The sequence below is a fragment of the Columba livia genome, chromosome 3, assembly GCF_036013475.1.
Source record: "Columba livia isolate bColLiv1 breed racing homer chromosome 3, bColLiv1.pat.W.v2, whole genome shotgun sequence".
NCBI lineage: Eukaryota > Metazoa > Chordata > Aves > Columbiformes > Columbidae > Columba > Columba livia.
In genome coordinates this window covers 58676328-58690695 of record NC_088604.1, presented here as the reverse complement: position 1 = coordinate 58690695, position 14368 = coordinate 58676328, and the positions used below count along the sequence as shown (strand labels likewise).

Genomic DNA, 14368 nt, shown 5'->3' with positions numbered 1-14368 from the left:
AGAGATGTCAGACAAGGGGCAGGGATTTTTGAGACACAGTTGTAGGGTGTCAATGTAGACATCCAGAGCTCAGTAGTGAAATAGAGAAGTTTAGTCATGCTAGTTCCTTTAAGGCAATCTTTTAAAACTCCCCTCGGCATATTTATTTATCTTAGTATTTCAAAAAGCTTTTATTGACTACTGATAAGAAAAGTATGGATTTCTGAGGAAAACACAACAGAAATAGTGATTAATTTCTAAACACATTTACTATTCAGAGATAATTCAGGAAAGAACTTCAATGGATTATCCACATGCATGCATGTTATCTGTAAGATAATGTTATCCATGCGTCAGCTGCTAGAGGGATGTCACAGTAAGTTAACACCATAAAACCTAATAAACACTCGAGACTAGAGTCTGAAGCTCTTTAACAGAGAAAAGAGGAGTATTGATGCAGCATTAGGTATGATTCCCACTTTAGGGAACTATGCCTAACAACAGTGCCTTCTCTGCTTGTAACAGGAATACCATTACCCATCCCTGCCCTATGAGAACCTAATAGGGTGCCTGCAGTCCTAATACGTGCTATCCAGAAGGATTTTTCTTGAGTTTTCTGCCATGATAACCAGGGAAAAGCAAAACAACAGTTGGTGTGTTGAAACCTCTGCTTCAAATGTTGCCTTTTTGTTTCTTTGTGTGCTATTGTTGGTACATTTTCTTAGAATATAAACATAGGCAGGAACACTCTTTTCATTTTCTGTTTGCATTGTGCTTACCACAGGGACACAACACTCTGGGCAGGTAAAACTTCTTACTATTTTTATTCTTTTTTATCTTTCCTGTTACTTATAAAAACAACTATTATAAAGTAGGAATGGCTGCATTTTGAGTCATTCCTATGCAGAAAAGACTAGAAGGCAAAACTTCCATCTGTTCCATTGACAGAGCCCATATGTAGCTGTCATGATAGTCCATCATCAATTAGAGAAATGCCACCTCTTCTTGTTAAAATACTAAAAGACTCCTCTAATGCAGGACTTCTCAGTTTGCTTAGTGACCTAGCAACTTCCTTAATTTTTCCATTAAATTGCTTATTCATCGCCTTAAGATTGGCTGGAAAGTTCTTGCTACATATGTGTGACTACATTTGCTAGCCTCCTCCTCCCATTTAACAAAAATAGAAGCATTATAAATGTCATATAAAATATAACCAGTGTTCTACTTCATGAGGAGTTGACCATTAATGTGGGGAAACATAATAATGCAACAGAGTGGGCTTGTTAGGCTTAAACATGAGTTGAGGCCCCAGAAAACTGCTATGCCTGAGTTTGCAAGGTGAAGAACCCTGGAGGCTCTATGCTTGACAAGATAAGACACTGTAGGAATGGTATAAGGCTATTTCTGTGCTCCTCAGCAAATGGACAACATTGTTCTGACATGGTACTACAGGATCATATGGGCGTTTCGTCAGTGCTGGGCAGGAAAAACAGGAAGGTGAGAGGGCAACTGAAGAGCAGGTCATCTACTTTGTGGTGGGCAAGTGAAGATGAAAACCGGAGCAAGGGCAGCTGGAACAGGAAGGGAAGGTGTGGGTGAGGGAAAGCATTGTTCTTTCTCGCTGGGCTTAAAATTCCAGCTTGGTTTAGCAACGACAGGGATTTACTACCCTTTCAGTTGATGGGATGAAGCCCAGTTGGTGTCCTCTGGTGACCCACTTTTGGGTCATGCCCCAATGCTTGTTAAGCTGTTGGTCTGACAGATCTCAGCAATAGGAAGTTTATTCTGATGTGGTTCTTGAATGGTTTAAGAGATGTTTTGGAGGGAGGTTTGATGTAGGTCATGGAGCACTGATGTGGTCTGTCTGTGTTTTTCCATCTGTTTTTGTTCAGGGAGGGACCTAGTTTGAGTTCCCTTCACCACATAGCAAGTTCCTCGTTGCACAGATTTTTGTATGATCCCCCTGCATTTTAGGAATGTCTAAAAGCCAGACTTGACAAAGTGTAGGAAGTGTCTGATCCTGAAGAGCTGCTGGAAAAATCTCACCCAGGATTGCACACCACTACCACCAGCACTGGCACACCAGTGGCTAGATTTCAGAAGGTGTTGTGTAACTGAACTTTGCATTGGGTTTTCAAAAATACTCAAGCATTTGACCTGTTTAAGTATGTTTGAAATTTCTATTTGTGCACTGAATCTAGGACCCCGCTCCATTATCATGGAGCAGGTATAGCTGGGCAGCTGGATGCTGGATGGGCAGCTGTACCATTTTCTTCTGGAAGAGGTAGACAGTCTCTGGAAGCACACAGGCTTGCTGAGCAGGGGACAGGAAGCAGCACTGAAAGGAGGCTGTGTGGGTCCTCTAAATCCCTGCAAATGCATCTGTCTCTTTCCAATGAATGAATAAAGAGGATGAGCATCTCAACTCAGTTTCCCCAGACCCTTTTGAAAATCTGATTTTAGTTCACTAAGGGACAATTGAACTTTCTATTTATTTACTTCAGTCTAAAATACATTGACCTCTGCAGAAGAAACCTTTTTAAATGGTTGTTTTTAAATTTTTCTCCTAGATTACCCTCTTCTGCGGTCCTGAATGAAAAGACATAGTGCATCTTAACTTAAAAAAAATTCACATTAATGCGAAATACAGCACAAAAGCAACTTCTGGCATACTGACAGGAAACCCATTTGTCACTTCCACTTTAGAGATGAAGTCTAAAAAATGTTGTGTCCCATAATAAAAAACAGGAGCCAAAAATAAAGTTACAAAGTGCAGACAGCCTCAACTTTTTGGACAGCAGCTGCTGTCCTCAAAGTGGGACCGTGAAACTGGGGAGGAGGTTGATAGGGTAGTGTGTGGTAGCAGAAGAAAGGGATGAAGTAACTAAGATAATTATGATATCCCATTTCCTTGGTGGATGACTCAAGAGCTCATGATTCATGCTTTCCATGATGAACTAAACATCATGTACTGACTTTTCCGAAAGTTATGTGTAGGCACACACAACAAAATCACGGGAATCTTGTGATTATTTTTTATTTCCCCTTGTCCATATGTACACAATTACATTGCCAACTGTTCCATAGACCACATAATTGACCTATGGCTAACCGTGGCTGTGGTAGATCTCCCATAGATTGGCTGGTAACAGAGTAACAAACTGGAGAAAGAAAAATAAAAGATCTAATGATAGTTTGCTAACCAGGTCTATAGTTCAAATGGCAATTCAGCCTCTTTCTTGTAGTACATCTGTGATGTTTCAGTGGCAAATAAAAATGACTGTACCAAGAAGAAATATTAGCATATAGGCAGGGACTTTTTTTCCGAGGTCTGGAGATCTTAAAACTCTGTTGGATTTTTTTTTTTTACAGCTTAGTGCATTACCATTTCCCTACGAGAAATGACTAGGTTCATGCAACATAAAAAATAAATAAATCCTTAAATAGCAAAATAATCCAAGAAAATCTTGGGCATTCTGGCATGTTTGAGCAGAAGGCTTTTGTCTCATCTGCAGTGACTTGCAACAGATAAGGAAAAGACTTAACATAAGAACCTTGATGTTTTGCAGGTAACTGCTGTTGTAAACCACCAAAGGGACAACAGTTGCTTGCTGATCCAGAACGAATCGTGGTCAGCTATACCCACATGGATGTTATTGCTATATACCAGCACAGTAACAGTAGTTAGAAAGCAGTGCTCAGAAGCCTTCTACCTGGCTGCAGAATCAGTACAATATGTGACAGGAAAGAATGTTTTGCCAGCCAGACTTGAACATGTAAGATGATGTTTAAAATAGAGTCTAAAAAAAAAAAAAAAGCGTGTTCACAACAACAAGCCGACAAAATGTGTTCTCAGTTTTGTTAACCACTGCTTAGAATGGCCCTTGTCATTACACACAACGTATCTGTTACTATGGGTAGAAGTACTGAGGTCTTCATTTCACAAACTACTTTTGAGAAAAGCAGAGAACTGGATTTAACAGAAATTTTCCCTTCCTATCTCAGATGTGTTGTGTGTTAGTCTGGGAGAAAAACTCATCAAGGGTGATATATATTCAAAGACAGTATTTTTGATTCAAGAGGTGCCTGACCAAACTGTCATGGTGAGACAGATTTTTCTGGAACAATACCTCTATTTTCTTCCTGTGCTTTTGTACTTTTCTCTATTTATCTGCATTGACCACTGTTGGAGAACAACAGTGGCTATACGGACCTTTGGTTTGACTCATATATGTGTCCTGGTTCTGATACAGGAAGGGCAGTTGTAAGAGGCATGATGCAAGACATTGCTGCTCTAGCTGTCACAAACTGAAATACTGATAGTAATTATATATTTTTAAGCATATAGAAAAACTGACCTTTCCTAACCTCAGAGAAATACAAAATGGAAATGTTATGGAAAGCAGAGTCAAATTGCTGTTGACAGGCTGGAAGAAATGGTCAAGTGATGCCTCCTTAACAATGTTCATATCTGACCACAGTGGTGAGTCTTTCCTTTTGTAAAGCTGATCAAAATGAGAGGCTGCTATTAGTTAATCAGTCAGTAATCCTGTGAAGCAGGTGGTATTTCTTACCAGCATCTGACTATGGAGGGCACATGCATAGTGTCTCTGTTGTTGAGATTTGGGCTAAAATGTGGGAAAGCAGCATGCGTAAATGAAGTTTAGCATTCTGTACTATGACAGCTTAATCTTTGTTATCGTATAATCTTCACTTGGTTAATGAGCATTTTCAACCTATGAAAAAAAAGGTTTGGTAGCGAACTTTCCTCCTTAAAGGGAACCCGGTTACTGTTATGTTTCCTTAGGTGGCTAGTAAGTTCACACACACTTGGTCAAGGTACTTTTTTGAGGCTGCATGTTGTCTTGTCACAATTCATAATCTATTTCTGGTCCAGCAAGATGCAGAGGTGTCAGTCATGTGCACTGGTCTAAAGTCCCCTCATGGCTGAGAATCACAAATATTGAAACTGCTCTTCCCTGAAAAACTGTGGCCATTTTTAGTGGGGTTCTCTTGAACAGAAGGAAGTAGAAGTGCTAGTTTAAGACCAGGTACAACAATTGTGTATGGTGAGCACTGGTATGATCATGAATTTAGGCTGTGTTAAAGGGTGTAAACCTTGAATGTTGAAAAGTGTGCATGTGCAGTGATTGCAACTTCCCTGCCTACACTACCTTCTCCAAAAGTTTTCTGCCAATTTTATTTCCTTCTTAAATAAAAATAGCTACCTTTTTTTTTTTTTTCCTCTCTCTATTATTTCACAGTTTCTGGGAAAGTGGCATTGATAGAACATTGCAGAAAAGGTAGAAATGGCGAAAGAAGTTTTGTGAACTGATGTGAGGAGAGTAAGTAATATCTGAGGACTTCAGCAAAAATATTTCCTAGCCACAGTGGGAGGTCTCAGAGATGGCCAAGATCCTTGCATGTTTGATGGAGGTTGCAGGAAAGACATATTTTCATTCCAAAAAGAGATGTTAAATCCTGTAGGTTGAAACAACTCTGAACTGCACATGCTAGCAGACTACCTAAATCTCAGGGCAGTGAAAAAGCCAAAAGAAACATTGGGAGTCTGTATCTTTATAGGGAAAAACCTGTGTGTGCTCCATTGCTAGGTACTTCCATTCGTTTGCTGCTGAAGGCAAACATACAATATCTTGAACAAGTTTCTGCATCTACCATCAGCAGGTAATGGGTAAATAAAATTTAGGCTAATAGGAATACAATTAACAACATCTGAGGTACTACTCCAGTTCGGATTTTATTGTGACTGATTATGTTGCACACGTCAAGATCACTGCTAATCTTTGGCATGAGGAACTGATTAAAAGGGATTTTTTTTTTTTGCATCAGTTGTATTTTTCTTTAAAAACTTCCCACAAACAACCTGTTGGCATCACCAAATGTTTTCTAATCATTGATGGAGGTTGGGCTGAAGCAAATATTTGAGTTAAAAGATGCCAGAAGTTTTCCTAAAATGACATAATTCGTATAATTATATGCAATCTTCTTTTCCAGTTTGTAAGAAGGATAGGTAATGCTCTGTCAAAACACCCATGCATTTGATCTTTGCACTTTTCTGGAAAGGTTATTATACTCATACTTGCTCTCAGTCCCAAAGATGCTGAATTTATTTCAGAGGCAAAAAAAAATCAAGAAGAAAATTGGCAACTCCTCTGCTGCAACTTGTTTTCCAAGCAGATTGTCATAAGGCAGATCCAGCTCTGTTACAAGTCAACCTTGTTTTTCCCTGTCCCTTGGTCACCTTTGAAGCTGTGATTTTACTTCTCACAGATGGAGCCTGGCCCAAGAGTCAGGGATAGTTTTGCAAACCACCATGCCACTCATCTTATGGAGGTTTAATAACGGTAGTTGGAAGCTCTCAGGTTTCAGTGACAGGCTTTTGTACTACTTTTGTGTAACAGAGAAGAGAGCATCTATGGTCTGAACCTCATGGTGAGAAAGGGAATGAACAGGAGAGGTGACATCTTGTTGTGGCTGTAGGAAGAGAAAGATGTCCTGAGGGCTCAGGGCTGTAGGAAAAAAAGAGATGCCCTGACGGCTCAGACACAGCTCCAGGAACTATGCTGAAGAGAAAAATCTAAATGAAATTTGTTGGCTTAGCTCACATCTCTGAGGATTTCGACCACCTTTGTAGGCTTCCTCCCTCCTCTTTGTCTAAGCCACCTGCAATAATCTGAATAAATTGTTGACAAGTCTGTGTGGCAGACTTGCTTGGGAGTATCCCTGCCACAGCATGTGGTGACTCCACTGTTTCCTTTATGGCAAGTGTTTTTTTCATTGAATCAAATGATCATCACTGAGCTACAGGGTTCACCTGAATATGAGTGTGAACATATTGTCATACATATCCATGTTAATTTCTGATCTCATTTGTTTTAGGGACATCCATTTTACGAGTTTCTCCAGCTCCAATATGATAGAATGGATTGAACTTTTGTTCTGTGAAAAATATGCCGTTTTAATGCCACAGCTCAGTTCGCAGTTACTTTTCTTTTGCCAGTTAGTTCTTGTTGGGAAAGGAAAAACAGGTTTCCTAAATATATATATATATATATATAAAAGTTTCTTAAAAAAATTAATTTCACCAAGAAACTAAACAAATTCTTAAAACTACTCAAATGCCTAAATATGGAGTATTTTTTTCTTTACAAAACATTTGAAATATTGTATTTGACTTCCCATTAACTTTATTTACCCTTATTTGTCAAATGTTTGACATTGATATTTTTTTATCTTGGTTTACTAAAAAAAAAAAAATTGTTTATATTTAATTCCAAGGGGCCAACAAATCCATTATGCAGATGTATTGGAAATAATAAATCAGACAATCTGTTTAGTGCCTTCACTGCTAAAATAAACACAGCTAATTAGATACAGAGGTTAACAGCAACTCTTCAAAAGCTAAATATGAATCCATTGAAAGGGATGGTTTTGTGATACCATCAGCTGGTCAGGGCTTGGGAAACCTGAGTTTGATTTCCAGTTTTGCTAGGCACATCAGCTAATATAAATTATTTCATCCCATTTGAGCTCATCACCACAGCACAAACAGACACCTCCGAAGCTGAGTCATGTTTCTTGTGTCAGATGCCTGTCTAGGACAAGACCCTAGGGGATGGCTATTTCTCTGTACTGACTAAAAAACTGCTGACATTAATCCCTCTTTTTCTCTCTCAGGCAACTTCTTTATACTTGAAAGAAGGGAGTTTTTGGACAAAGATCTATTTTTCTTCATCACCTTCCAAAGTTGGGTAAAGTAGTCCATTCCTTGTCAGAAAGAATAGGCAAAGGCCGGTCGTTTGGGATAGTACCAAAGGGTATCAGTGTCATTATGATGGAATGGCCTATCCATCTAAAGAATGAAGATACAAAAAATTTGTCTAGCAAAGATAGAAAACATTATTCTTAATATGTTCCTTGCTATTCCCCTTCTATGCTCAAAGTAATGCCTGGCCTACTATGTTTTTGGCTCTGCCTGCCTAGATTGTAGGACTCAACTTCCTTGTCCATTTTTTCAGATGCCTTTGTTAAATCCTTGCATGGCCCAGGCAGTTAGCATGAGCAATTGTAATCAATAGGAAGATCTGCACTTAGGGTATAGAAGAAGACATGCATCTTTGGAAGCTATACACAGTGACAATGAAATTGGACCAAAAAAACATGTATGCAGTTAACTACAGTGCCAATGGTGGGGCTCCCAGCACTGATAAGCACTTAATATTTTCATAAAATTCGACCCATGGGGATATTGTGCAAGTGACTGAAGACCTGAGATCTCTCATGAGAAAGAGGTGGGCAACGTCTCATGGGACTGGAAGAGATCACAGCCTCATTTTGCTAGATACAGTCTACCTGTTTACCAGCTCACCTCTTCAGCCCATGCCAGGGCCAAGGGCCAAATATCAACAAGAAATAAGTCTGTACTTCTGGATTATAGCTGTCAGGGCCACAGCATGTAAGAGCAGTTGTTCTTCCATCAACCAAAGCCAAAGTATTTAACACAGACAGAAATAAAACTGCAGTCTATGCACAGGTTCTGGAATGAATACTCAGCAGCCTCTCCTGAGAAATGGAAAAGGAGAGTTTGTCTCTCCTAATGTTAGTCAGGATACTTAGAAGATAAGTATTCTGTTCAACCTAGTTGTCTAGGTGCTACTGAGTGAACAATAATTGACACCTATAATGTGTCACATCCTAAAATAGGTGTCACCAAGAAGTCTTTCATATAGGCTAAACATAGACTTGTCTCTCTTAGTTGATGACAGATGAAACATAAATGACCAGTTTAGACTAAATATGTTATTTGAAGGTGGCTGAAGTTAGGTGAGATGCATACTACTTCCAACAGTATCAACCCACAGATAAAGTCTCCACTTTATTACAAAATGCAGCTTCAAGATGTTCTCCTAAAATGTCCTCCCTCAAAAATGCTTTTGGTTTCAACATTTCAAGCTGTTGCTGCCCAGGGCTCATTAGTCTGGGAAAATCAATCCTAGCAGTTCTCATAAATCTGGGCAGAATTCCCGCAGATCATTGTTCTTTCCAGTCATTATTTCATAAGCTGCTCTTGAGTCAGTCTGCCTTCATATATCACACATAAGCTCATTCAGAGTCTCATGCCTGCATTATAGGGCAGAAGAGTTACCATAAAAATAGTAAAAGCTATATGCGACATACCGAAGTACTAAATAGATTACTGATTTGTGGCATCATCGCTGATTAAGACAAGTTTGGATTTGGGGAGAGGTTTGTAATTTGGCATTCCTCTATTTAAGTCCTAAAATCCTAGGTAACCCATGGAGGTAATATGGGACCCTTGCTACACAAGCAATTGGAACCTCATTTTATTCAAAATGGCAGCTGCCTGAAGGTGGTCTACATAAAGTGACACAATATTGAATTAGTACACTGAAAGTAGCTGCAATTGAAGGAATATACATTGTTAGATTCCAAATACCCAAACTGCTCAAAACTGACTGCTGCTATTGCTACCATTTTTGCTGTTAGCACTGTTCACATCCACAACCACCTCAGGCATCTCTTCCTCTAGAACAACTTTCTTGGCAACTTCAGGAAAGAAGCTGAGAGTTGAATTGCTACAGAAACTGTCTTATAGCTAAGGAGGTTTAGATAAGAACAGACTCAAGGTATGCTGGTAATATGAGAAAGCATTGCTACTGCAAGTGCTTTTACTATTCGGGGAATTTATAAAGGACTTATTGCCTACCATGTCAGTCCTATTCCTGAGCACAACATTCACTTTAAATTATGCGTATACCACAAGTATGTATTTGCCTACTCAACAGAACTATTGTTATTGCTTAGAAAGGGGTAATGTAGTTCAATAAAAATAAGGATTACTCCAGAGCTCAAACATTTTGAAATTTGGAAAATGTATATAAACACACAACTAATACCAGTAGTACTAGTAGTGATGATAATGTTGATAATAATAAAATACATCATATGTTGCATCCATCTGTCTGTTGTCAACCAGTTACGTGAATACTGTAACACTCCAGTGACTCTCTTTATACCATTTCTGAGCTGGCTAAGGCAGAAGATCCCTGGAATACATTGAGGAAAAACAGATCTGATGAAAATGTCTGCCTATTTCCAAACCAAGGTGGCTTGTAAATGCATCCAAGCCTTCACCAAAACTGAACTTCTTTTGCAGTATACCTCTTAATGATTGGTGCTGTGCGAAACTGTCATTGTGCAATTCAGAAGTACAAAAAATTCATCTGGTTTTAGTGTAAAGTTTAAACTTGGCCCTTGTACATTGAAAAACTTATGTTCACATTCTTGTTTACTCATAACACCCAGGGGAAATTATACCTCCTGACATACATAAAACCAGTTAAGGGACTTCCTCATCAATGTGAAAGTGTTCCAGCAAAGTCTGTTTCAAAATCTAAATATGAAGTCTTTTTTTTAATTTTTTTTCAGATGAATGTCAAGGTAGACAGATGGAAGCAGTGGAATATAAAAATAAGATATACACGAAATGCCAAATACTGAATATTGCTATTCTAGCGCCTCTCTTCTTTTTACAGACAGCTTTAACTTATTTTCACTTACTGACATTTTCAACATCAGCAGTGTTTGCAGTATTTGCATGCGTCAGATCATGGGTGGTCTTTGTCTCCTCAACTGGAGATCAGCAAGAACTCAGTGGTAGAGCTTATAACTGAGAAGAGTTCTCAGAATAAAGGAGAAGCTGGCGAGCATTAGACAAGAGAGTGTGAACAAAAGAGAGCAAGTTCTCAAATGAAACAAGAAGTGTGAAATAGTGTTGTTTCCTGAAGTCTCACACTGGTGCTGCTTCTAAGCTGGAGTTGTAGTTCATTGCACTCCCACACCTCTTCCAGGCACATCCTGTGCACCACTTCCCCATACTCTTCACTTCAGAAACTCCCTGAGGTCTGGCAGGTTCCCTTGGATCAGCCAATCTTTTGGTCTTAAATTCCTGCTGGGGTCCTCTCTGCTCCTTTCTTCTTTGGTCCCCACCACGAGAGGCAAGCCTAGGTCCATCACACTTTCACACCCCTCAGCATGCTCTGTGTGTCAATAGGTTAACATGTTTTGGGAAGACAGTCAGCTGTGAGATGGGAAAATTGAAATGTATGAACATGGTAACAGCTGCTGTGAATCTGTTTTGTCTAGAGACAATACAAAGCCATTGGAAGCTGGTCCCAGTACTGACTGCATGCTGGAGCTCCATGACTTCCTTGCTTGCCTCTCTTGCTTTTCACCAAAATAATTTGGGTTCACCCCACTGACATTCAGCTTATTCTCTGAGATTTTGGAATTTGTTCCACTTACTGAAACATAGAAGTGTTAAGAAAGGGAGGTTAGGGCTTAATTCCCTTTAGTCAACCATTATTTCAGTGTTTACAGGACAAACAAGACCTCATGAAGACTAAGACCATGTTTCCCACAAAGGCTCTTAATACTCTCTGCTATAAATTGAGCTTGCAGGATATTTCTTCTACCTCTTATTTTAAAACTTAGAACTTATGCTTACGTCCATTCTGAGTTTCCAGGATGCTGTCTCTGTGGCTTACAGCTCAGTTTAGTCTCAGCAGTACCTCATCAGTAGTGGCTGCAGGCTGAGTCCTTTTCCAGCTAGGCAGCCTGAAGGTCCCTCTAGGGCCTTAAAAGTGTTTTGAAGGGACTCATTCTCTTCCCAAAAGTGTCTGTGTGGCCTACCACCCCCTTCAAGTTCTACTAGTTATCCTGCATTTTGTACCACAGATTTTTCTTTTAAGTGATAAAGCAAGGTGCACAGCAAAAAGCTGGGCCACTGGAATGGAGGGTTATCTTGGTGGCAGTCTGTACCTGGTTTCACTTCAAATGCCCTCAAATCACCCAGAAGGTTTTGAGGAAAATATGGTTTCACAACTCACAGAGGGTGTGACATTTTTCTTCTTCACAGTCACGTTGAGAGGCAAGTTGAGTAACTCTTATCCAGTACTTTGGGAGTTACAGTGGAAAGTATTCCTATAAATGTTTCCATGCTACTTTTCCTTAATTAAATATTTCATTTCTCATACTAAGTAATTCCCTTGGCAACAAAAAATAGAAAGGGCTTGAATGTAACTTTGGTCATGGGCAGAAGAATATTGTAAAATAGACAAGCTTTTCTAAAATTTATTGTCACTTCCCACTCTTTTAGCACAAGATGAAGGTGGGAGTGCTGAATTCCCTTGCAGCTCATCAGCAGGTTTATATGTCATCTGCTGCCTCCGGTGGGTGAGAAGGTGACGTTTTAGTGAGCAAGTGTTTCCCCTGTTTTCCTTTCTTGGTTTGTAATTTCCTTGGTGGGCAGGTGAGTACAACTGTAGATGGATGAACACTAGGTGGAGACAGATGCTCCTGTCATTGGGTGTAGGAGATTTCCTGTAGCAAGCTGACATTACCTATCAAACAAGGAGCTAAGGCTAATGAGGTGCTGACTGTTCTGAAGCAGCAGGAGGATTTAAGCATTAGAGAGGTTTTACTCCCCCCACGTCATCTTAGACCTCAGCAAGCAGCTTTTTCAGGGCTAAATTTGAGCTTTGCTGTCATGTGAATGTTGTATTAGTTCATTGCAGAGATGCAGAGTATCTGGGACATTGCATAAATCATGTGGCTGCAAAGAGGTGAATCCAAGAAAAGTGTAACTTCCATTAATCTCTTTCTATTTCATCTATGCCTACTATCAGAGGTCTTTACTAAAACCACAATTGTATTTGTCATTTGTGACCTACCTTCTCTTTTTTGTAATATATCCTGAAGATACATACCCATTGCAGCACTGGAAACAAACCATATGAAAAAGCACACGGGTTAAAGTTTTGGAGTCTGGATGAAAAAAAAAAAAAAAACAAACATGTAAGTTTAGAGCTTTGTCAGGGCATATCCAGCTATCCACCTACTTGAAGTTTTCAGCAGTTTTGTGATAAAACTTCCATATGTAAGCTAGGAACGATAAGTGGAGACATGGTAATTCTGGGTTAGTGTCCCTGTCATCAAGTTGAGCATTCATGAACTTTTTGTTTTGAAATTCAGATCTGGATTTGAAGACAATGGTTTGTACTTGACAAAAAAAACCCAACCAACCAACCAAACAAAAAAACTCACCCAAAACAACCAACCAACCAGCCAAAACAAAACAAAAACAAACAAACAAAACCCCACAACTAGTTGCTACTAGAACCTAACAAGCAAGTACTTATAATCTCAAGGGGATGTCCAGTTTCCAGAAGAGTCTCAAAGACAATGTTTTTTTGTTTGTTTGCTTACTTTTAAAAACTCATATCTGATTTTGATCATTGACAAAAAACTGTGAAAGAAAAAATGGTCTTGTCTGGAATTGCACAAGAGCTGCCCCACGGGAGGCAGCAGAGCCTGGTAAGGAAAAGCAGAGATTCTGCAAGACATGAGCCTCTGGCTGAGTGTGAGTCACTCACCACCACATCAACACCCCTGGCCCCAGTCTTTCACCCTGAGGTCATTGGGAGGTAGCCGACACCTAGATGATAAAAGGGACATGCATTGCCAGGCAAGAATATGAAGTGAATAGGAATCATCTACCTTAAAATTGCTCACCCAACAAGGTGTCTGTATGCCCATAACTGAGACTCAGTTCTGAGTTCTGCTTTGTCCCTGACCAACAATGTGACTTTGAGGAAATATTTTCATCAAGGTGGGCCTTCACTTCCTCAGAAGCACAAAAAATAGTTTAAAAAATTTCTTCTGCCTGAATCAAAGTGAAATAAAAACAGCATGGGGATTTGTCTTGAGGTAGATGAAAACTCCTGAAATGTGGTAGACCATGATGACGTACCTCATGATGACTGACAAGAAAAGGGCATACAACAGAAGAGAAGAATTCACGAAGTTGAATCTTTTTTTTAAATAAACCATCTGTTTTTCCAGACATGTTATTTGTTTTGTTTTGTTTTGTTTTGTTTTGTTTTGTTTTGTTTTGTTTTGTTTTTTCCCCAGGATGAAGGTAATGGCATGAGCATTCATGTAAGCATACACGAACCACAGGATTTTGGAAGTACCTCTTTATATCACAAACAACCATAGACACAATAATCACCATCTAAGAAGAAAATGATGCAATGGGGAACAGCTGATATTAGAATTGATCACATGATTTAAACCACTACATTTCATGGAAACAAAACCAATGAAGCAAACCAGCCCAGTGGTAAATACATTAGCCAGAGGTGTTTGTGTTAAAGTTCATTCTCTGCCAGACTTGAAAGCATTCGGGATGAAAAACTGAACTGAGGTCTGATTCAAACAAAATCAAAGACTGAAACAACTCAGTTTTCTCAGAAATAGGGGGAAGATTTTTTTATCTGTCCACTGC

At 39.4% G+C, this 14368-nt stretch overlaps 1 long non-coding RNA gene across 1 annotated transcript in view; it reads right to left on the bottom strand.

The window, feature by feature from the left end:
- The window catches only part of LOC110363939 (uncharacterized), a 50406-nt gene that overhangs the window by 33027 nt on the left and 3011 nt on the right, over positions 1–14368 (bottom strand). Inside the window, exon 2 of the long non-coding RNA XR_010471367.1 lies at positions 12789–12846. This is a non-coding gene — a long non-coding RNA (uncharacterized LOC110363939). The remainder of the gene's footprint in view (positions 1–12788; positions 12847–14368) is intronic.